Genomic DNA, 24,602 nt, shown 5'->3' on the forward strand with positions numbered 1-24,602 from the left:
TTTAACAATGAGTTCATAAGTGACTGTGGAGGCCAATTCTGGACCCACACATCCTTCCACAGTGGAGACATTGGTTCCCGGGCAGGAGTTGATCACGGTGTGGATTTGCCAAGCGTGCCTTTCTCTTAGCACATTTATCCCTTGGGTCCTGAGTTTGAGTGTCTTCAAAGTCCATGACACCTTTGGTAAAGGCTGTTCTCCAACTGGAATGCTCGCAGGCCAGTGTTTCCCAGTTGTCAGTGTTTATACTACATTTTTTAAGATTTGCTTTGAGACAGTCTTTAAACGTCTTGTGTTGACCACCAGCATTATGCTTTCCATTTTTAAGTTCAGAATAGAGTAGTTGTTTTGGAAGGCGATCATCAGGCATCCGCACAACATGACCAGTCCAACAAAGTTGATGTTGAAGAATCATTGCTTCAACACTGGTGATCTTTGCTTCATCCAGTACACTGATATTAGTTCGCCTGTCTTCCCAAGTGATGTGTAAGATTTTTCAGAGACACCATTGACGGAATCTTTCAAGGAGTTGGAGATGGCGTTTGTAAGTGGTCCATGTTTCACAAGCATACAGTAAGGTTGGCAGTGGCGTCACAATGGGGGGCATGGGGGGTGGTACGCCCCGGGTTCCATGCCTGCGGGGGTGACAAGAAGTTACCCTGTGGAAGTTACCCTGTAAGCAGACACCGAGCCGCCACAGCTGCCTTTGGAGAATCCTCTCTTCATGACTGCAGCCGCAAGCAGTGGATACCGGCACCGCCAGCAAACCACAGTACAGTGCATGTGCGGTGTCACATGGTTTGCCGCCGGTGCCTCTCCAGCATCCTACAGACAGTGCCAGGATCCTCTGTTCACTGCTGTAGCAGCGCTGGAGGGATCCTGGCACCATCCATACAGCGCTAGAGTGGCACCACTATACAGTGCATGTGCAGCATCGCTACATACAGTGCATGCGTCGTACGTAGCAATGCTGCACATGTGCCCTACGCTGTGGCGCCTGCCCCAGGTGTCACGACGCCTTCCTTCACCCCTGAAGGTTGGTAGTACAATAGCTTTGTAAACAAACATTTTGGTTTCCCTGCAAATGTCCTGGTCCTCAAACACTCTGCACTTCAATCAGGAGAAAGCCGCACTCGCAGAGCTTAGGCGGTGCTGGATTTTGGCATCAATGTTGACCCTTGTGGTAACTGGATGCTGAATGACATGGGTCTTGCTGTAATTCACAACAGAAGTTCATATGTGCATCAAGCAGTCTGTTCAGAGACAGAATTCCTGCAGCTCTTGGCCTGAACTTTCCAAGTACACCCAATAAACAGGTTATGTTGTGTGATTGCTTAAGAAGCCTGTACTATTCAGCATCCTAAACTTCCGTCAATACCCTTCTGATTGCTCTCACTGGATTTACAAATAATTTTAACTCATTAGAGATCAGTTCGATCTAAGGATGAGTATCAATCGCCTGCATCTTCCAGTACTAAGCATTTATTTTATTTTATTTTATTTTATTATTTTATTTTATTATTTTATTTGGACTGAACACCATCAGACTGGCATAATGGGATTTAAATTTGCAATGATGATCACATCTGCCTCTTCAAATAAAATGAAGCTTTGATGGAGGATTATGTGAATAAGAAAAATCATTGAAATGGGGCCTCAGGGGAGGCTTAAGTAGTAAGAGATTATTATCTTCAAACAACACTCCTTTAAGAAAATAATGAAAGCCATGGAAAAAAAAGTGACTTGTTTCAGAATTCATGGGAGAAAAACGGATAAGTCACTGTGCTGCTGTGTTAGGCTGCCATGTCCAGGGACATCGCTTATGTACTCAATTATTATGTTAAGACGTCTCCAAGAAATTAAAAGATTACAAAAATATATTTCTGAGAGGATTCTGGAGATTACAGTGCTAATAAAAATGGCTTATTTCTTGTAAATTGATGATCTTGGTTCACTGCATAGTTAGAATTTTTATCCATACTAGAATATGCCTAGAAACAAACAGATAAATTTGTTGAGAGTTTTGAAACCATTTTGTTGTTGTTCCAGAGCAAGCCCTTATCATGAATGTTATACTCCGGAACACAGTTTTCAAAGCAGCAGATGAAAGCAGATGCACACTTTTAAAACTATGGTTACCTCATGTTCCTGTCGATAACTCTGACATTTACTGACTTGAGGAATGTAAGCGTATGTGTGTGTGTGGGGGGTGATTCCAGACATGGAACATGTCTCATTTTGGGTACAAACCGCCATTAGTATAGAACGGGAAACCCCTTACTTACTGTCTAATAACAGTGACATATGACCAAAGGTGCAGATAATTATAGCTGCAAACTCATGGTTTAAAAAGTCAGATCAAACAGCACCTATATACCACTATAAATTGTAAGTGCGGAAAGGACCTAACATTGGTCAGAACCCGTGTCAAACCCCATGCATTTTTACACAGTTCTAGGTATTGTATGTATCTATTTTTGTGTTGGTTACATTAGGATACTAGGAGAACATTTATACATAATACGTGTGTGTGTGTGTGTGTGTGTGTGAAAGAGAGAGAGAGAGAGAGAGAGAGAGAGAGAGAGAGAGAGAGAGAGAGAGAGAGAGAGAGAGATGTAAGAATGGTTCATACTTTTATCAATTGGTAAAAACAACTTACTTTTTGTCAAGATCAATGAGATGAGAATTAGAGGGGGCGGGAAAACATTGAGGATATCAAGACATCAATATTTTCAGAAAATCCTATCCCTTGTCCCAATGCAGCTCAAGAATGCACTTTTGACCACAGGATCCAAATTATAAATCCATCCTGACTGTGATATGCTAGGCCAAGTAAGTTTAGAGGGAGACTTATATAAAATACACCATTTCTTGGTCCTAAAAGCATACATATAATTGAGAAAATAAACACATCAATATCAGTAAATTATAGTCTGTATCTGAAAATCCTATAATAAGAGAAAGATGATAGAAAACACTGAAACATGACAGAAAATCATTGCTTAAAGAAATGCAAAAAGTTTACTAGTGTGGCTAGAAAGGGGATTTTGTGGAGTTGAGGGAGCAAACCATTACCCAAAGCCTTGGATTTAACAAGTAAACACACAAACACTACCAAACACATTCTTCACATACGCAGACTGGCATCTCCCAAACTGCTAACTCCTAAACTGTACTCATAGTCACTGTATTCCATGCTTTGGTAGCTTCCAGACTGGATTATTGCAGGTCACTCTATATAGGGCTGCCCTGGAAGTCAACTTGGAAACTATAACTAGCCCCAAAGTCAGCAACCAGATTACTAGGCAAAAATGCATTACATAAATAATAGCTGATTGCTGGAAACTCCATGGTGTTCCATGAGAACCTAGGTTCTTTCTCACATCTACTCAACTTTTTTATCCATCTGGTGCTGCTCTGGCATACTTCTCCCTTCATCTTTCTACCCCTGCCTGGTACTTTGGACATTACTACAGCATAGGACTAGGAAACCCTTTTCACCCCGGTTACCACATTAGTTTCTGAAAGCCATAGGCTGTGGTTGGGGCCAGAGGCAAAAGTGGGTGAAGCAATTAATGCACAGTAGGCTAATTTCTGTGCAGTGGGCTAATTCTGTGCATCCACAGCAGTATATGGACCGAGAACTCCCAGAAGTGCAAGCTGGATTTAGAAGAGGAAGAGGAACCAGAGACCAAATTGCAAATATGTGCTGGATTATGGAGAAAGCTAGAGAGTTCCAGAAAGACATCTACTTTTGCTTCATTGACTATGCAAAAGCCTTTGACTGTGTCGACCACAGCAAACTATGGCAAGTTCTTAAAGAAATGGGAGTGACTGATCACCTCATCTGTCTCCTGAGAAATCTCTATGTGGGACAAGAAGGTAAAGTTAGAACTGGATATGGAACAACTGATTGGTTCAAAATTAGGAAAGGAGTATGGCAAGGCTGTATATTGTCTACCTGCTTATTTAACTTATATGCAGAATTCATCATGCGAAAGGCTGGGCAGGATGAATCCCAAGCCAGAATTAAGGTTGCCGGAAGAAATATCAACAACCTCAGATATGCAGATGACACAGCCTTGATGGCAGAAAGTGAGGAGGAATTAAAGAACCTTTTAATGAGGGTGAAAGAGGAGAGCGCAAAATATGGTCTGAAGCTCAACATCAAAAAAACGAAGATCATGGCCACTGGTCCCATCACCTCCTGGCAAATAGAAGGGGGAGAAATGGAGGCAGTGAGAGATTTTACTTTCTTGGGCTCCATGATCACTGCAGATGGTGACAGCAGTCACGAAATTAAAAGACGCCTGCTCCTTGGGAGAAAGGCAATGGCAAACCTAGACAGCATCCTAAAAAGCAGAGACAGCACCTTGCCAACAAAGGTCCATATAGTTAAAGCTATGGTTTTCCCAGTAGTGATGTATGGAAGTGAGAGCTGGAACATAAAGAAGGCTGGTTGCTGAAGAATTGATGCTTTTGAATTATGGTGCTGGAGGAGACTCTTGAGAGTCCCATGGACTGCAAGAAGATCAAACCTATCCATTCTTAAGGAAATCAGCCCTGAGAGCTCACTGGAAGGACAGATCCTGAAGCTGAGGCCCCAATACTTTGGCCACCTCATGAGAAGAGAAGACTCCCTGGAAAAGACCCTGATGTTGGGAAAGATTGAGGGCAGAAGGAGAAGGGGACGACAGAGGACGAGATGGTTGGACAGTGTTCTCGAAGCTACAAACATGAGTCTGACCAAACTGCGGGAGACAGTGGAAGACAGAAGTGCCTGGCGTGCTCTGGTCCATGGGGTCACGAAGAGTCAGACACGACTAAACGACTAAACAGCAACAGGCTAATTTCTGCACATGCACTCATGTACCCAAGAAGTGAAATCACCTTCTTGTTGCAAGAATGGTTTTTTACTGAACTCTTCAGAAGAAATAAGGAAATGGGAGTAACAGCATAAAAGATTGTTGCTTATACCAATTTTAAGAGTGAGGGCATTGAGTCAGTTAAAGAGGTGTCCCATCTTGACACAAGGCACTTACACATTTAATAAAAAGCCATTTCTTTTACCAAGCTATTAAGAACGACTTTCCATTGTACTGCAAACTTATATTTGTATTGGGGCATATTCAGTGCTATTTTTCTAGAAAAAGAGGTGCCAGAACTCACCATGAACACCTTCCTTGTCCTCTTATAATGACAATGGTGCACACCTGAGAGGTGCCAGAACTGAGTTTTGGTGAGCTCCAGATGAAAAAAAGCCCTGGGCACATTGATCCCAAGCAACTAAGGATCTGGTTCATTATTCTACCATGACTTTGATTCATAAATGGTGACATCTAATGAAGCATGATGTTGAAAGATTCAGGACTGACAAAATGAAGTAAATTATGGAATTCATTCCCAGAAGAAGGCTTTATACAGCTTAGGACCTGATTACTCAAGAGACTGCCTTATCTCCTATATACTCAATAGATTCCTGCAGTCTATCAGAAAATGTCTGCTTTGAAACTTCCAAAGATTTTGGAAGCTCACCCTGCAGTAACTCATTCGGCATGGTTTTCCCAGTTCCGTGAAATAACATTCCTATTGAGATACAACTGTATCTGCATTTTCTGGAAACATTTGAAGACATATTTGTTGTTACAGTTTTCTCAGCAGGATAAATGGATCTTTACCACTGTGTGTGTGTGTGTTGTTGTTTTTAATGTGTTGGCTGTTTTGTGGGGTTATTGTGCATTTTAAATGCTTCAGAAGAGGATCAGACAAATTCATTGAAAATAAGGCTATCAAAAGCAACTAGCTTGGATCTCTCTACTTTGACGTTTCATATCTAGTGGAGACCAATAAACAGGCAATGGGCAGCAAAAAAGAAGAAAAAGATTTATTTTTGTACAAGGATTGTTTCTCACCCAACTTGCAGTGCAGACAAGAGACCCCACTTACAGGTTATAGGCATACTTTTATAGTTCTCGGCAAGCAGCCTGATGCATGCATAATTGCTTCTAACAGCTCCCATGTCACCCAGTTGCCAGTGTCCCCACTCTAGCTTGTTCCAGCATTTCTGCTTCAGCTGATTTCTCTTAACCAGTGTGTCTCCATTTTTCCAACACAATTCTCAACACACGCCACAATGGCAATATTCTACATGTGCTGTTAGAGGCAGTATGCCTCTGCATACCAGTTTCTGGGAATCACAAGTGGGGAGAGTGCTGTTGTACTCAGGTTCTACTTTTGAGCTTTCCAACAGCATCTGGTTATCCACTGTGTTGACAAGATCCTGGGCTAGATGGGCCATTGGCCTGATCCAGCAGGATCTTCTGATGCTCTTAAAACAGAGACCAAGCCAAATCTTTTCTACATCCCTATGTCAGAGTCATGGTTTTCCCAGTAGTGATGTATGGAAGTGAGAGCTGGACCATAAAGAAGGCTGATCGCCGAAGTATTGATGCTTTTGAATTATGGTGCTGGAGGAGACTCTTGAGAGTCCCATGGACTGCAAGAAGATCAAGTGCATCCATTCTTAAATCAACCCTCAGTGCTCACTGGAAGGACAGATCGTGAAGCTGAGGCTCCAATACTTTGGCCACCTCATGAGAAGAGAAGACTCTCTGGAAAAGACCCTGATGTTGGGAAAGATTGAGGGCACAAGGAGAAGGGGGCGACAGAGGACGAGATGGTTGGATGGTGTTCTCGAAGCTACCAGCATGAGTTTGACCAAACTGCGGGAGGCAGTGGAGGACAGAAATGCCTGGCATGCTCTGGTGCATGGGGACATGAAGAGTCGGACATGACTAAACCACTAAACAACAACAACATGTCAGAGTAGGCTATACCAGGTTACATGAACAATCATCTGACCTGGCTTTAGGCACATTCGTTTGTTCTCATCTCACCTAGCCTCTTTGATTCCTAGAAGATTTTGCATATATTTATGTGTGAAGACACCCTTCCCAAAATGCCACACAATTCTTCCCATGAAATAATAATGCACTGCATAAATATTTATATCCAAATACAGCCTATCTGCATACAAGGTTTACCTTCAAACCATCCAAATCAATTAAAGCTGACAATGATCAAAACTCATTTCACAATTCCCAAGTCTATGACTTGGGTGCTGACTGCCTATTGACATATTTATAAACAATTCTTGCAGTTGAATTCACCAATTAGTGCATGATATGTTGCACAGCAGGCTGTGAGCTGAATATAACAAAACTACCCCAGAAATGGCAAGCATGGTATACTGTAGGTAGATAATTCATATACACCATCACCCCTGAAGTTGCAGTCAGTATTACTCTTATTCAAGCTGCAGAGGAACCTGGAGAAGTTCCCCCTTTTAATTTAAATAGATTGCCACAATTGCTGGAGTCCCATTAACATTCATTCAAAATGCATTAGCACCTTGCACTGGGTAATATCAACTTAAGATAAACCACTAAAGCACTGAGCCTCCCATGGTTTGCATGCTGCTGATTTCAATTACTATTATTCTTACATCTTTTAGCAACAGATTCACTATTGAATGTCCTTGGTGCTTCCTTTATGTAGCAGTAAATAAAATGAAAATATCTTAATGTGCTGTTAAGGTGAAACAGCTGCAAACATCCAGGGCACAGTGTATTCTCATGCTCACAACTGCAAAGCTGTGCCTTGTTTAAAAGACACAAATTGATAAAGGATGCTGTATGACCAGGTTTTCCAAATGGCCTACACGGCATCCAAAATCGCCTTCAAACTGAATGTCCTCAAGGGGTATGCGAAGCAATGGTGGTGAGGGCTGAGATCTGGGGTGAGCCCCAAAGTCTAGATATAGAAATCTGGCGGGTACTAAGCCTGAGGTTCCCCACCCCTGCTGTATGAGAGCCTCCAAAGGAGAATTCAGGTTGGGAGCTTCCCCATACTCTTTTAACAAGGTTGGGGATTTCATTCAGATGAGGTGATCAGGCACTCCCATTTCTTGAAGAACTTGCCATAGTTTGCTGTGGTTGACACAGTCAAAGGCTTTTGCATAGTCAATGAAGCAAAAGTAGATGTCTTTCTGTTTGATTGTTAATAATAATAATAATAATAATAATAATAATAATAATAATAATAATAATATACTTATACCCCACTCATCTGGCTGGGTTTCCCCAGCCACTCTGGGTGGCTTCCAACAAAATATTTCACAATTCCCCATTTTCCAAGGCTTGGGATTTCATTGGGCTTTTCCAAAGTTCAAAGCCTTAAAAATAAGCCTTTTGGGCTGAATAAACAGTTATCCAAAGCGAACTTTCAGATGAAATGCTGGGTGGTGGAGAAAGAGGCAAACAGGATGCTGAAACCACTGCCTTCTGGATTAACACATGCTGCTACAAGCCATGCATTGCCATGGCTACCTGATTCGCAGCAGGAACATTAGCAGTTGTTCCACCAAGAACCAGCAGCTGGTGGTCATAATTTTCCATCATCTTCCCCCATCCCCATAAAAAAGTCTGCACATAAGTATTTTTATGAATTGCACATGCATATGTTTTGAAAAAGCTTTTTAATTAGTACGTATGATTTTGTACCATAAGCCTGAAATTGAACCCAATCATATGGGTTCATAAGTGAGTAGGCGGACATTATTGTACCTGTGAAAAGGATCCTATGCAGCCAATTATGTATTTCTATATTTATTTATAAGATTTGCATTCCACCTTTTCTCTAAGGAGCTCAAGGTGCCAGACTTGGTTCTCTCCCTCTCCACGGGTTAGGCCAGAGTGCTGGCCCTGGGTCACCTTGTTGAGCTTCATGGCTGAGATAGCATTTGAATACTGGTCTCCCAGGTCCTAGTCCAACACTCTAAACTCCACAACACACTTGTTCGCCAAGCCTTCTTCCAGGTCAGAGCTGAATTTATGCAGGTCTACAAGCTACAAGCTTTTCAACAGTATTTTGTCTGCTGGAAGCACCGCTAACAGTTCACTGGAATTCAACCTTTCCCCATTAGCCTTTGAAAAGTGATAGCCTTTAAAAAATGGGGGGAAAGGAGAAGAAATTTGATAGGAACTTGTTCGACTTTTTGTTTTGTTCTGTTTTTGTGGGCTGAATATAGTCAAAGAACCATTTTGTGTGTATAAACGTGCCCACCCTGTTACACCCCGCCCCTGTTATACTCCTGTTACGCCCTTTTCAAGACGTGCCAAGTGTTGTTTCTAGGTTACTTCTAGACACACGTTAATCAGTAATTACCTGTATATATAATTAACTTAGTTCCTCTGTCTGCCTCACTCACCCTCTTCTTCCTCCTCACAGGGCAAATACAGTAGTTTCAGCTGAAGCCTTAGGTTGGAATTCATGTGTACAATTTTTTTATGCTTTTCATCTATTTGCAAGCTCTTTTTCTGATTTTGGTAATATTTCTCTCTCTCTCTCTCTCTCTCTCTCTCTCTCTCTCTCTCTCTCACACACACACACACACACACACACACACACAATTGACAAAAACAGAACACATAACTTTTTCCTTGCATTTGAATAGCACTACCTTAAGTAAAAATAAATAAAAAATCAACAAGACTTCAAAGAAAATACATTTTGGATGGGAACACTGATGTGAAATGCACGGTTATTTCTTCCTCAGAAATCCAACACATGAAATATCTCTGCTCCCTTGAAATGGACGTTTCTGTTTGTGTGCCCCCTGCCCCCATACCCCCTGGTGCTGCTACTGTTTTGGTTTGCTGAAATACTTTAAAAAGAGAAAACAAAACATCAAAAGGAAATAGCCAGAAAAGGGAATTGTTGCCAGCAAACCTCAGAACAAATAAGCCCTGCTAACTATAAATGTGTGGGAAATGCTAAAGAAGAAGAGTGCTTCAGGAGGAAACAAGCCCTATGCAAAATTGGGTCACACCAAGTCATTACTTTCCCCTGCTCTTCTTCACCAAGGGAATTGGAACTCTGTGACTTCTTTCACTTTGCTCCAAGGTTTTTGACATCCGCTTCTCTCCTTTCCTTTTAATTACTCAAACGAAGAAGTAAGGGAGGATGTCCACCTGACCGCGAGCGCTTTGGAGACCTGCTCTTTATACAGAGTAAATTAAGTCATTAACTGGAGAGCTATCTATAAATCACCTTTGGAAGCACAGCATCTGTTGCAGTCACTTTTCATAAACTCCATTCCCTGACCTGCGTAAGCTGCTTCTTCAGGGTCAATAGAAATCAAGGCCTCATTCACCTTTTTCTTCACAAAAGAATTTAGATGTTTCAAAAAAATAATAATTCAGGGGCTATTGAGATTTTGGGTTGTCTTTCCTTTATTATTCCAGTGTGTGCTTTGTGTTTTGTGGTGCATCCTTGCACTCGCCCTGGCTTGTGTCAGCCTCCAGTGATGGGTTGGGGTGTGACTAGAGTGCCAAAGCTCAAGTAAGAACAAATGCTGCAATATTGCCAGCACATCAGGAAGAAGAGTCAAGTCAAGCAATTGTGGATAAATAGGTTATAGTTATTAAATATAACAACTTTAGGATCTGTAAAACAACTAGTCAGATTCAACCAATGTAATCAAATCAAATTAAGTCCAGGCAGGTGTTCATTAATAGATGGGGGTAATTTCTACCCCATCACCTGGGCAAGTTAACAGCCACATAGCTAGGTTTCCTAAGATTCCTCCCTCCCCACTGTGTGGACCTTGGGTGTAAGAGCCCAACATTGGCCCCATTGTTCACCCCATGTGTCCGTAGGCCAAAGGGCACCCCCCAGGACCTGCAGATTATGCCTGACAACAGTGACTAAGGGATGCCCACAACCAAACACTGCCATCTTCAGCTATCCCTAGGGCTGTCACATGAAAGATGGAACAAGCTTGTTTTCTCCTGCTCCGGTTGGATGCAAGTTACATGAAAAGAGAGACCAACTAAACATCAGGAAGAACTTTCTGATAGTAAGAGCTGCACGACAATAGAACAGACTCCCTCAGAAGATGCCTCCTTCATTGGAGGTTTTAAAGCAGAGGTTGGCTGGTCATCTGTCATGGATGCTTTGATTGAGATTCCTGCATTGCAGGGGGCTAGAGGACCCTTAGATTTCCATAATCCTATGATTCTCTGTAAAAAAAATAACATAGGAGAGTTTCTCCATTTTCATGAAATGCTGCTCTAACACTGAGCTTTGGTCCTTCACCCAAACTAAGTTCTTTGTAGGAAGAAAAGGATAGATGTGTAACAAATAATCACAAAGAAAATGTCAAAATATATTCATCCAAAATGAAGTAAAAAAAAAATGAAACAAAAATCAGCTGGGAACTGGCTGCATTGAGGGTATGGGGAGTTAAGCTGGTGGGCTATTTGAAGAGCTCAAGAAAAGTGAAAACAGATCTGTGGGCGATGTCATTAAATGTGTTTTAACCTGTTTTGAGCCCAGTGTATCCTCAATTCATTGGTCATTGATTGCTCACACAGTGCACCAGTACAGAAATAGTGCTCCAGGTAGCAGTCAGGCATAATCATTACTGAGCCACACTAATTAGTACGATAGAGATCAAATACCTCTGGCCCATTAGAAACAACTGGGGTCATTCCCATATTCTGAAATTACTTCTGTGTTTGTAGACATGTTGGTTTCAAACTGAATGAACCATCCCCACTTTTAAAGGTGGGGCTAGTGAAAGCCAGGACAGCACACCTGTTTGACAAGAATGAATTTTGTCTGTTAAACCCTCACAAATAAAAAGTATGAGTATTTATATGTTGTTGTTTTTTAAACTCCCACAACTTCACTGTAGCATGTATGGCAAAAGCCTACCAAGCAAGAGAGTCAATCAATATTTAGTAAAATAACTTAGAAAACAATAGATAAATTGTTGTACTTGGAGATTACCTTTGTTGCTTGTCTCTCCTTATAAAATTAGTTTTGCTGAAGAACCATCATATAGTACATGCCTTGGGGAAATAAGGCAGTGCATTTTTTATTGTCTTCAAATCTATTTTATGCTCTGCTGGAGTCAGCACTAAATTTGAAGCAGAAAACCTCATACAGTGAGAGCAGTCAATGATCTTGGGAGAAATATTCAAATGAAACTCAGGTGATTATGTATGGAAACACATCCTTTTGCTTAAATATAGGGCCATAGGCAAATAGAACAGAAGGCTGCCGGTAATACAAAATCAAAGGTCACCCAAGCAATTGTTGGAAAGCACACTCTTTTTGAACTTGATGTTAACACATAAAGCCCAGGGCAACTTGGGACCAGGTTAGATGAAAGACCACCTTCTGTGTATTGGCCCATAAGATCTCTTAGTTCACCTGGGGGAATTCTATTCATGGTGCCACATCCTACAGAATATATTTATTTTATTTATATCATGCATTTATATCCCAGCTTATTTCCCAAGGAGCTCCGAGTAGCTTACTTGGTTCTCCTTCTCTTCATTTAACCCCCCTAACAATCCTGTGAGGTAGGTTAGGCTGAGGGGCAGTGAATGGCCCAAGGTCATTCAGTGAGTTTCATGGCTGAGTGGGGATTTAAACCCTGGTCTCCTAAGTCCTAGTTCAACATTCTAACCTATCCGATCCTATATTACACTATACTACACTGGATCTTATAGGGCATGTAATAGGAAAATGACCTAAGCATGGACATTTTCTGCAGTTGTCCCTATTCTGTGGAATGCTGTTGCTTTTGCCATACACAAAGCAGCAATCATCTATTGTTTCAAATGCTATATACAAGGTGTGACCGTAAAGTTCAGTGAATGGTCACAGAAATCGGACAGCGAGCAATATTTGAACATACAATTGGCATCGGAAACCCACGAAATGCTCACAATTGTGTATAGAGATGAAGCTGTAATTTGAAAGCCAGTGTATGAGTGGTTTAAACATTTCTGTGAAGTGTGGCAAACCATCAACAATGACCCTCAGTCTGGTAGACCGCTGATGAGCAGAATGGTGGCAAATGTCAACAGAGTTCATGAGTTATTGATACGGGATCGGCATTTGTCTGTCTGAATGAGGGTGGAAGAATTGCATATTCCGCATGAAATCATTACTGAGGTTTCTGAGTTGTCCCACCCTCCTCCCGGATTTGTTTCTTTTTCCAAAACTGAAATCTGCACTGAAAGGGCACCGATTTTCCAACACACGTCCAAGCTGCTGTGATGTGGGAACTGAAAGCAGTATGAAAAGAGAACTTCTCCATAAGTTTTCAACAGTTCTGTGAACATTGTCAATAGTGCATTGTATCAGAGGGGTCCTACTTTGAAGGCCTGTAAGGTATCTAGATTCGAATATTTCTCGCTGTCTGATTTCTGTGACCAATTCACCAAACTTTTCAGTCACTCCTAGTATATACCTATCTTATTCCCCAAGCTTTCCCTGACCTATAAGATTGGCTCCTGCTTTGTTTTTAGAGGCTTCTGTACTATAATTGTATTGGTCATATTTTTGTTTTAATGATATTCTTTTTGATATATTGTATGTGTTTTAGATACTCTTTAAATATTGAGCAGTTTATAATGCTATTCAATAAGCAAACAGTCAAAATATTACCAGGACCCGGGTGACAAAAATCTATCTGGAACTTAGGATCTCCAACAGAGGCCCTTCTGAGGTTATCCCTGCCAAATGAGGTATGAGGGTTGGTTACGAAAGAAAAGGCATTTTTCATGGTGGTGCCTTAATTGTGGAATGCTGCTTTGAGACCACGAGGGAGACCATGGGTAATGGGTATATCTAGCTCAGTATTTTCTGAATTGACTGGCACAGGGGCTTTCTAGGATTTCAGACAGGAGGCATTCAAATCTACGGGTGCTGGGGATTGAACTTTGGACCTCCTGCATGAAAAGTATGTACTCTGTTGCTGGGTTATGGTCCCTGAACTCCTGAGGATCAAATAATTCAACTGAACTGATCATAATAAATTTGTTTCAAATTTCACTTCATGTTAAATCAGCATGTTTAATTCAGGGACGGGGAACCATCCAGCTCTCTCTATCTGCCTTCCCCAGACTCCCCCCCCCCCCAAACATTCCTAATTTCCCTAGAGTGGGCACTTCCTATTCCACTTATCTGGGGTTTCCTCCCCCTGCATGTGATCTGGGAGATGGGCATGGCTCTGGCTGACTCTATAAAAAAGCCGAGTCATGCAACCATTTTCTCAGTCTAGTTTCGTCTTTCTATTGTCTTGTTGATCTTTTGCTGCCATGCTGCTCTCCTGCAGCCATTTTGTTATCTTAATGTAATTTTGCTGTCTGCTGGCTCTCAGCCAGCAGCACATGAGTTCAGTCTCCATATGAGATTAACTCAGTTTATGTAACCACTAAGTAAAGCCTGCTTTTCAGGGATCAAATCATGAACTGAAATGTGAGTAAACCTTTTGTTACTTTACTCGTGCCTTTATTCTTTTAAGAGGGATTAAAGGGGACACCAGGAAATAATCTTAACTAAGAGATTCAAATGAATATGCAAACTAGCTTCCAGCTATATTGAGGGGAATCTGCTCTGCTACATCACTTACTAGTGTGAGAGAAGGAAGGATAATACTTATTCAATATACCCTTTCCTACTATCCTTAACATTCCCATCTCCTCAGACCACACATTTTACCAGCTTTACAACTTCTTTGAGTATTTCTGCTTGGTTGGAATTGTCCTTGAACTCTTGTCCGAATGGATGGTAGAGCAAGGCGTGTGAATGTGTGTAGAAACTAGTCTATTGCACATTGTTAAAATGTACATCATTTGCTCTGCCTACTTTTGCCTCCAGCCCTGCTAGCCACTAGCATGTGGCTTTTGAAAGGTTTCCCAGAGGGAATGTGGTCTTAAAAACTGTTTCTCACCCCTGCTTTAATTCAAGCATGCATGCAAGCACAGGACCATGTGAGAGTCTGATAATTCACAGGATATAAGGGGGGGGATTGAACTGTTAGATGTGATGCATGCATATCTGCACATTTTTTAAAAAAAAATATTCTTTGCATTCTTTAAAGATATTATTTATATTATTTATTGCTTTATGAATTTGTACGCAAAATAACATCCAGGTAATTTCTTATATTCTCCAAGTATCATGTAAGATATTTCAATGAAGTTCTATTTAAGGCTTTAAAGAAATGTACCTAAAGAAAAAACATGCAGGCAAACATCATCTGATTAGAAATCTTCAGAGGCCTGATAGCGGAGATAACTGTTAATAGGATATTGAACCTTTCCCCTCAACAATGTCAGAGAAATCCAGCCCAGGCACGCACCGACCAAAAGATTCTGTTATCTGTTAGTTCTTGCTTCTCATACATGCATGCAAAATTAATTTATATCCTCCACCTGCTTCTAAATTCAAAAATGTCTGATTTGTAGACCGTCGGGCTTTTCTAGGATATCTTATATACACTGTGTGAAAGGTCAATGTTGTTATCTTTCTCATGATCCCCGAGATAACCTGGTAATGTTTAGTAGGTGCACTGGGTAGTTGTTTGCTAGATATAAGAGTAGGACAGGGACAACCAAACTGTGGTATTTGAGCTTCACTCAAGTGGTCATCTGTGTCTATGAAGAATGGCAGGAGCAGCAGCTGTGAATGGTGTGTGCCATGGCTGTTCTATCATTCTAAAAATCTGGAAGTTCCATCCAGAAAGTGAGCAGGACAGAACATATTTGGTGAGTGGAGATGATTAGAGCTCAAAAGACAGAGCAAGAGGAAGTGACTTGAACAGAGTGAAAAAGATTAGGTGCTAAAAAGACAGAACAGAAGGAAGCAACTTGAAAGGATGGGAGAGGGAAATTAAATGCTTCACCAAGGGAGGGAGAGTTTAAGGACCACTGGAGTGGGGCATTGGATGCTCTGTACGGAAGAAGCAGAGAATTCAAAAAATAACACAAAATAAAAAATGAGCCTTCACACTAGATAAAAGTGAATCAGCTGACACCAGGACCAGATCAAGACATTGTGCTGCCTGAAGTGAAGATGTCTTCCCCTCAATTTCACATGCAGTCTACTGCCAATACATTCTACCACCAACACCTGCACTGGATTCCCATCTGTTACCAAACACAGTTTAAGGTTCTTGTACAAAGCCCTGAACAACTTTAACCCATATGTTTGAAGCCAATCACTGAGACAATGGTGGGGGGCACATTCTCCCATGGACCAGAAGCACAACTCATGTGAATGAAGAGCTTTAAGTGTAGTGAGTTCAGATTTATGGGATACCCTCCCAGTAGAAACCAGAGAGAGAATCCTTGGCTGGGGAGCCACAGATGCTTCCCTCCTACACTAATTCAGTTCCACCAGCAATAATCTGGTTATTGTTTGGAAGAACCTCTATTGTCCTATTTGAATAAATATGACTTTTCCATCATTAGTCTTTCTCTTGAGGGTGTATTAGCAAATACTTTTGACAGTTTGGGCCCTACACAGAGAGCCTATGCACAATACCTTCTCACTCCCTTTCTCCCTCTGCCTTTCCGTCGATCCTACATTTCCCACAAAAGGGCTCCCAAGGTGGCTTACAAGGCTGAATAAAATACAGCCACATTTAACAGTTAAATAACAATTCATAGATGATGCAATCCTATCCCCACCTACCTGGCTGGAAACAAGCTGGACTGAATTCAATAGGATTTATTTCTAAGCAGTTTTGATTAGGATTGTGATGTAGGGAGTGCAATGAAGCTCACTCAGTGACCTTGGGCTAACCACTGTCTCTCAGCCTAACCTACCTCACTGGATTGTCATGAAGATATACTGGGGGAAACCATGTTGCCACCTTGAAGGAAAGGTGAGATATCGATGTAATCATAATCGTAATAAAGATAGAAAGATAAATAGATGATAGATAGGAAGGAAACAGGTGGCCTTACAGTTGTTGTTGGGCTTTATCTCTCACCACTGGACAACCTAGCTAGAGCCAATAGGAGTTGGACTCCACCTGCATCTGGAGGGCCACATGCTCATCAAGCAGTGCATGTGTATATGTGTATAAAATATACAAGTACTCACTTGTATATTGTACAGTATATGTATAAGGAGAAGGTAACAAACAGGGAGGGGGTAATATTTATTTGACCTTTTTATGTCTAAGACATCCTGGCAATTTTATTGTCAATAAAACACTGTGCAATAACAATGTAACATCAGCAGGTCCCAGAGCCATATGTACAGTACACTGTCATAATAAAAAAGGGGGAATATTGCTCAGAGCACTGCAACAGCATTTTTGATTCATTTTCTCATCCCTGTCCTTGTGCGAGAGTTTAATTAACTTTCAGGCCCTCATTATATTTTCATCTTTAGAAAGAAGTGCAGGGACCGTGCAAGGGAGACGGGAATGTGCTTGCCGTCCTCACATCCTTCCAATCAAAAATCAGGAGTTGTGCTAGAACTGATGAAACCGCAGCCCATTTAATTCTCTATCTTAACAGCTTGCTGGCTATGAACTGATAAAAGGATTTACAGGTCAGCGCTGTCATATCTTTTTCTGCTGATTCAGGAAACTTGGAATTTAAGGGTTACTCACTGAATTTACCATCCTTGACACCCTTAAAGTGTTCTAGTTAAAGGCTGATAAAAGTCATTTTTTAAAAAAAGAAACCTTCAGAACTCATTGGTGATTTTGTTAAAGCCCCTCCTGTTGTTTGCTTGAGGACAGAGCTGTGGAACGTCAGAGCAAGGGGTTGAATGTGGCTCTCCAAACTTCTCTGCTTGGCCCTCATAGCTTTCCCCAGGCCACCCCGACTCACTCTGCTTGAACCCTTGTGTTTTTGCTTGGTTGGAATGTGCCATTGAACTCGGATAATGCCTCTTGTTTCCCTGGACACAGAGCAGTGTGTTGGCATGTGTGAAAAGAATCTTACTTATAAAGTTAAAATTTACACCCATTGCCTCTAACCCCACCCACCATTCCCATGTAACTTTCATAAGTTTTCCTAGTTGAGAATATAGCCCTCAGGCTGAAGAATGTTCCCCATCCATCCTTTAGGGCAAGGAAGTTGTGCCAGCAAATTGACAGCAAGTGCAATTCTTTCAATAGAAAATCAATGTGTTGGCAATATCCTGTCCCAGTGAGCAGTCGAGCCACTGCATTTTGCACCATCTGCAGCTTCTGGACCAACCTCAAGGGCAGCCCCACATAGAGTGCATTGCACTAATCCAGCCTGGAAGTTACCGGTGAATGGATGACAGTACTCAAGCGATTCCCATCCAGAACTGACAATATCTATCTTACCAGTTGACGTTCCTATCTGTTGAGGTCACCTAGACCTCTAGCCACAAAGATGGACCCAGAAGCACCCTGAGACTACAAACTAGCTCTTTCAGGAGAGAACAACCCCTTCTAATGCACACAAGTGACCAGTAGGCTGGACTCGGGAACCACCCACCTACAGCACATCTTTCTTGCTAGAAATCAGAGACAATTCATTGGCCCTCATCCACTCTACCACCAAGTCTAGGCATTGGTTCAGGACTTGCACAGCCTCTTCTAATTCAGATGTTACAATGAAGTAGGGGTGGATATCATCAGCATACTGATGACACCTTGTCCCAAATGGTTCATATACGAGGTAAACAGCATTGGGTACAAGATGGTACTCTGCAGCACCCCACTGAACAACTGCCATGGGGCTGAAAGACAATCACCCAATGCTATTCTGTGAAACCAATCCTGCAGATAGTATCGGGAGCACTGCAAAACAGTGCCTCCAATACCACTCCCACTAAGTTGGTTTCAGAAGGATTATGGTCAATGGTATCAAAAGCCATGAAAATATCAACTTAGAAAATAGGGTGGCTTTCCCTCTGTTATACTCCCAATAAAGGTCATCCATCTTGAAATGAATCAAGATAATTATATGTTATTTCTGCTGATAATTTTATTGTTAAACTGCTGTAATTTGTTTTATAAGGAGCTACATAAATGGAATCAAATCAAATAAAACTAATATAAAACATCTGCTCCTTCCTTCAGATATGAACACGTGGAGGTCAAAAGCTGGGAGATTGCACAAACTGGATTACCTTGCTCCATGTGTTTGTCAAAATATCCACATAGAGTTTGTGTTACTATGCATCAAATTTGCCTCTCCCCACCACATGGCTTGCAAAGAGCAGGTGTTCATGGTTTTTTGCATAGATTAGGGCACAGGTAATGTCTTTAAAAAAAAAATCAACTCACAAATGCCTTTAATAATAGGGAGCAATTGATAGTTAAGAATGTATCGCTTTGAAGAAATAAAACTATTGAATCCTAATATAATGAAATTTCAGCAACGAATTACTGTGCAACCTTTATAGGATATTTGTCTTTTTATGTGCATTAAAACAGTAATAGTGATCATGCTGAGGATATTGTAAAGGCAATATAAAACAGAACTGCTTTTGTTAACCAAGAGAATAAACATACCGACAAGGCATGCTGTTACCTCACAGCTAAGAATCAGTGCAGCTTGCCAGCAATTTCCAAATACTCAGCCTTATCTTGCACCAAGTAGTAAAGAAGAGTGGGGTGATAGTGATGTACCTCCAGTTGAGAGAAAGAATATACGCCTTTTAAGAAATGACTTTAAAGGAATGCAGGGTGATTAAATTACATGTAGTCGGAGTGCAATAATACATGACAAGGCGACAAAAGAAAATGTAGAAATGTTAACAATTGGCTCAAGTAAGTGGCTGTTGAACTGTACAGTAGAAAGGCAACACACACACACACACACACACAGGGTTTCCCTGTTGCTTTCTCTTTGGCTTCTTAACTCCCATTGACTTCATTAGGAAATAAGAAACTTAACTGCGTACAGAATTACAATCAAGTTAAGAGCCATAAGTTTTGTGTTGAACGAGCCTCAGCTGAGGAAACATTGAAGAGCGGTTGTGACTCAATCTGTGTACACACCATACATTTAAGGCACATTTAAAGTGCAAGACTTCCCCCAAATAATACTAGGAACTGTAACTTGTTAAGGGTACAGGGAAATGTAGCTCTGGTGAACAACAGCTCCCAGGAGTCTTTTGGTGAAGCCATGTGTTTTCAATGTATGGTGTAGTGGTTAGACAGTTGGACTATATCCTGGAAGACCAGAGTTTGAATCCCCACTCAGCCATGACACGCATTGGGTGACTTTGAGCCAATCAATTCAGGAACCACTAACCAGTGCTTTTTTTAAAAAAAAAAAAAAAAAAGTTTAGGGTACTCTCATTTTGACTCAAGAAAATCACCATTTTATAATTCAAGTCGGGACAAATAAATACAGTAAATGGACAAAAGTATAAAGATTCGCAAAATGTTTAGGGGTATGCATCCCCTTGCATCCCCCCAGGAAGAAAAGCACTGCCACTAACCTATAGCATTAAACCCTTTGTTACTCCTCTGAAGTACCTACCTCCACAAATATATGATACTAAGCACTGTTGCCACTGCTCATATTGCTTGCCAACCCCACATGCCACCTTTGACCTCACCAACCCCCCTCCTGTCTTACAGCTCACCCAAACCCACTTTCCCTATATATTACAGCAGGGGTGTGGAATGTTTACTGGCTGGAGGATTAGATATTTATTTCCTCCACCCCTGGCATGCCAAGGTAATGGACAGGCACCCTCTGTTTGTCTGCATGCTGTGTTTTGCAGCAGTACGTATCAGCAGTCATGCAAATTACAGTGTGCCAACATTTTCTTTACAGAAATATTATACAGTATGAAGAAGCATGCATTTGGCTCTAGCAGAATGGGATTTTTATAAAAGAGTTCAGATCTTTGCAAATCAAAAGGGGTAGATTTAGCCAACAAGCGTTGCAATTGAAATAATTCAAGTTGAGAGAAATAATTCAAGTTGAGAGAAGGGGGGAAGAATCTTTAAAATTCTGTTTGGAACGTTTCCCAGTTAGAGGTATGCATAAATTACAGTGCCTCATGGACCATTGAAGTTGTCTTCTAATTGACCTTTCGAAAAGCATGGTAAAGCTAGGGTAATAAGAAAACAAATAGTGCCTGCCATTTTCTAAATTTTATTTTTGAAAGCCCAAATGAAGAAAAATGCACGATACATTAAAAATATGGATGATCTTTTTTTGTAAGGGGGAACAGCATAGGATTATGATTTGATCTCTGTAAAAATGAAGAGAGTCTCAGACTGTATGTCTTGAAAAAGCATTCCATAGACAACTCACATACTTAATGTATTTTAATGGAGTGAACAAGGAAAAATGGGAATTCATAAAATTTCTGACTATCAATATCTAGAGTAGTAATGTGGTTGTCTTGTTGTTTGTATTGCATATGGGCAACTGTGTGTGTGGGGTATTGTATTCTATTTTTTGACAGAAATTTGTCTTTTAACATGGCTAGCTCCTTTGCTATGCTGTCATCTGAGCTGTAAGAATGTTTCATTCTTGCTGTTCACATGAGTCTTCAAGGTGATTAAAATAGAAATTTTTAAAAATGGTACCAAATGATACACATTTGAAGAGGACGAGCTACCAAATTTCACCTGAAATTTGAGAATTGATTCTTTTTAGGGGATGGGGATTTTAATATGTAAAATTTTAATGTGTATAAATGGGATAAGTTTTTGCTGTTCTTACTATTTTGCTAAAGTTTCCCAAAAGGGAAATTGAAGATAAATGTACTAACTCACATTCAGGGAAGGTACATAGTTGGACTACATTACCCTTTGGGCCCCTTCCAAATGTACAATTCTATGATTCTGTTTTTTGATAAATAATTTCAATAAGATTAGCAAAATACATCTGGGAAATTTTGCACACTTCTGTGTTTTAGGTCCAGAGAGAAATGTAAAACCCAGACTCCCAAAAAGAAAATATGAAGGTGGAAGTCTACTTGACTTTTATCTATTTCCAACCGTCTAATAATCAGACAAATCAGGGAGACAACTGTCCTCTCTGATATCAGCATTATCATCATCATTACCACCATCACCATCCTTTGATAACTGATGTATGCATTTCATTTTATCCATGTCAATTCACCTGTTAAAGTATGAATTACTTGTAAAGTTATTTTAGGCAATAAGCCAAACTAGCCTCATAAAGCAAGCTTACAGCCGTCACTGTCTCCTTTTAGCCACAAGACAAAAACATTCTTATTTACTCAGGCTTATGGTTTTCAATTTGGAGCATTGCTAGATATCTCAGTGGTCTTCGTTGTGCTCATCCTTTAAGTGAAGTGGGAATGAGTATTTTAGTTTTTGTTTATTTCAGGTTTTATCTTATTTTAACATCTTTGCTATTTTCATTTTTATGCTGTAAGTCACCTTGAGGCACCTGAGTGCAAAAATAAGATCAATCAATCAATCAATCAATCAATAAACCCCTCTCAAGCAGTTTTTCTTTACAGCTAAATAAATCTATTGTACCACTCAGATTTATGGCTATCTACTAATTAAAACCTTATGATTGATTCATTAAATGAATTTAATCAACTGAGCTTTGAAATTGAAACAAATGCAAAAGCCATATAAATTTCAATATAAGGTCTTTTGTGAGGCTGAAGGAATCAAAAGCTCACAATTTAACAACAGCTGTTGCTCATTGCTAGGGTGACTGGCTACCCTCCTTACTTTCTGTTCCCTTGTTCTGTTCACCCCAGAACAAAAATATATTTTATAAAAGCTCATTGTTCCTTCAGTTTTTCAGACCCACTGATGCATAGTTCCTGTTTCCAAGAAAACTAATATCTGCCTTCAAAGCTGAATAGCCTACTATAGCCTTGTCAATAAGCACACAAAAGTTACTAAGCTGCATTTTATTATTATTATTATTCAGCTGCTAAGATACCAATAGGTCCTGTGCCCATGTTAGAAATTCCTGATCACCTACAGTTACCAGGTAAGTTGCTAAATACAAGGTTTGTTTACTGGTGAAATTCTTTTTTTTGTGGTTCTACTCATACAGTATGACACAAGATACATTTGCAGAACTGAAGGGCATAATTTGTTAGATCCAGAGAAATTCCCTTTATATGAACAGGGAACTTTAGAGAAAGCTTCTTTATCCTACGAAGTATATTCTGGTCCAATGCCAGATCCCAGAAAGAGAGAGGCAAGGCTGCCAGCACTTGCATGAAGCAGGCTGAAGCGATTTGCCTCAGGTGGCAGGTGCAGCTCCCACCCTGCCTACTCAATGTCCCATGGCAGCACCCTGTTGTGTTGCTACCAGCCCCACCTAAGTGCCCCCACCCTCACCACTAGTGCCACATCCTCATCACTGCCACTGCGTCATGGGTGCAGCCGTGGATGATGGTTCAGTTGTGGTGGCAGGGCTGGCAGCACCGCCAGAGCAATGGCATGATGCTGGAGTTAGAAAGGACGGCTGTATTATCAGGGTGTGGCAGTGGTAGCAGAGGTGTGTTTTGCCTATAGCAGCAAAATGCCCCCAGGTCACCCCAGCAGACCATGGGTAATAAACAACTTGCTCCAACAAAGGTTGGTTGCAGACTGAGACTTTTAAAGTTTCCAGACAACCTCTTCTGGGTTCCACCTCCTTCTAGAACAATCCAGAGCCTTAAAAGAGCCAAGAATCTAGCCTGAAGATCATCACTCCTTCATTCTGGCACCTCTCTCCTGCTGCATTCCCTGCACTGCAGGCATGATCTGGTGTCTCTGCAGCCTCTGACTCAGAGTCCAAATCACTGCAAGATTCAGGGGGTCATGTGAGGAAGCCTCTCTGAATCCCTTTCAATGTTGGATAGTTCAGATATCACAAGGATCATGCTGGTAGCACTAGAAGCACTAGGCAAGGTCTGACTCTGAGCAGTCTTAAAACTGCAATAAAAAAGGTAAAGGTAAATGACCCCTAATGACAGTTAAGTCCCGTCGCAGAGAACTTGGGCTCGGGTTGCTGTGCTCATCTCGCTTTACTGGGTGAGAGAGCCGGCGTTTGTCTGAAGACAGTTTTTCCAGGTTATGTGGCCAGCATGACTAACCCGCTTCTGGTACAATGGAACACCGAAACTAGAGCAGCACATGGAAATGTCGTTTACCTTCCTTCCGGAGCAGTACCTATTTATCTACTTGCACTTTTTGGGCGTGCATTCGAACTGCTAGGTTGGCAGGAGCTGGGACCGAGCAACAGGAGCTCACTCCATCACAGGGATTCGAACCACTGAAATTCTGATTGGCAAGCCCAAGAGGGTCAGTGGTTTAGACCACAGCACCCCCCACATCCTTTAAAACTGCAATACTGTGGAGCAATCCAGTTCAGCAGACATTTTGCACAGAACTTCCTAGTTTAACATGAGCTGAATTACAATGGATATGTTGTCCCATTTGTCCACATAGTAAAGAAAGAAAAGGAAAAAGCATGTCTTCTCTCAAGGAAAAGAGTTTTTAGAAGATTTTGGTTCTATTAATAATACAGAGTTGTTTGCAGGTTTCTTTTTCTTGTTTTTAAATAACAATTTTGTGCTCATGAATATTTGAAGAACACCCTGAAATACTATCAGGCATGAGGTTAAAAGAACATATTTATTGGTTATCAAAATAGTTCATGTGGCTAATGTAAGTGCTGTATGCAGGGAAGCTAATGGTTTACACATTCCAAGTTGGCTCTGCCTGCGAAAATTAATTTTAAAGGGGAAGGCTGCCTCATAGTCTATCTGCAAAGGTTTAATCCTGCCAT

This window comes from Podarcis melisellensis (assembly GCF_964234715.1).
Source record: "Podarcis melisellensis genome assembly, chromosome: 8".
NCBI classification, from domain to species: Eukaryota; Metazoa; Chordata; class Lepidosauria; order Squamata; family Lacertidae; genus Podarcis; species Podarcis melisellensis.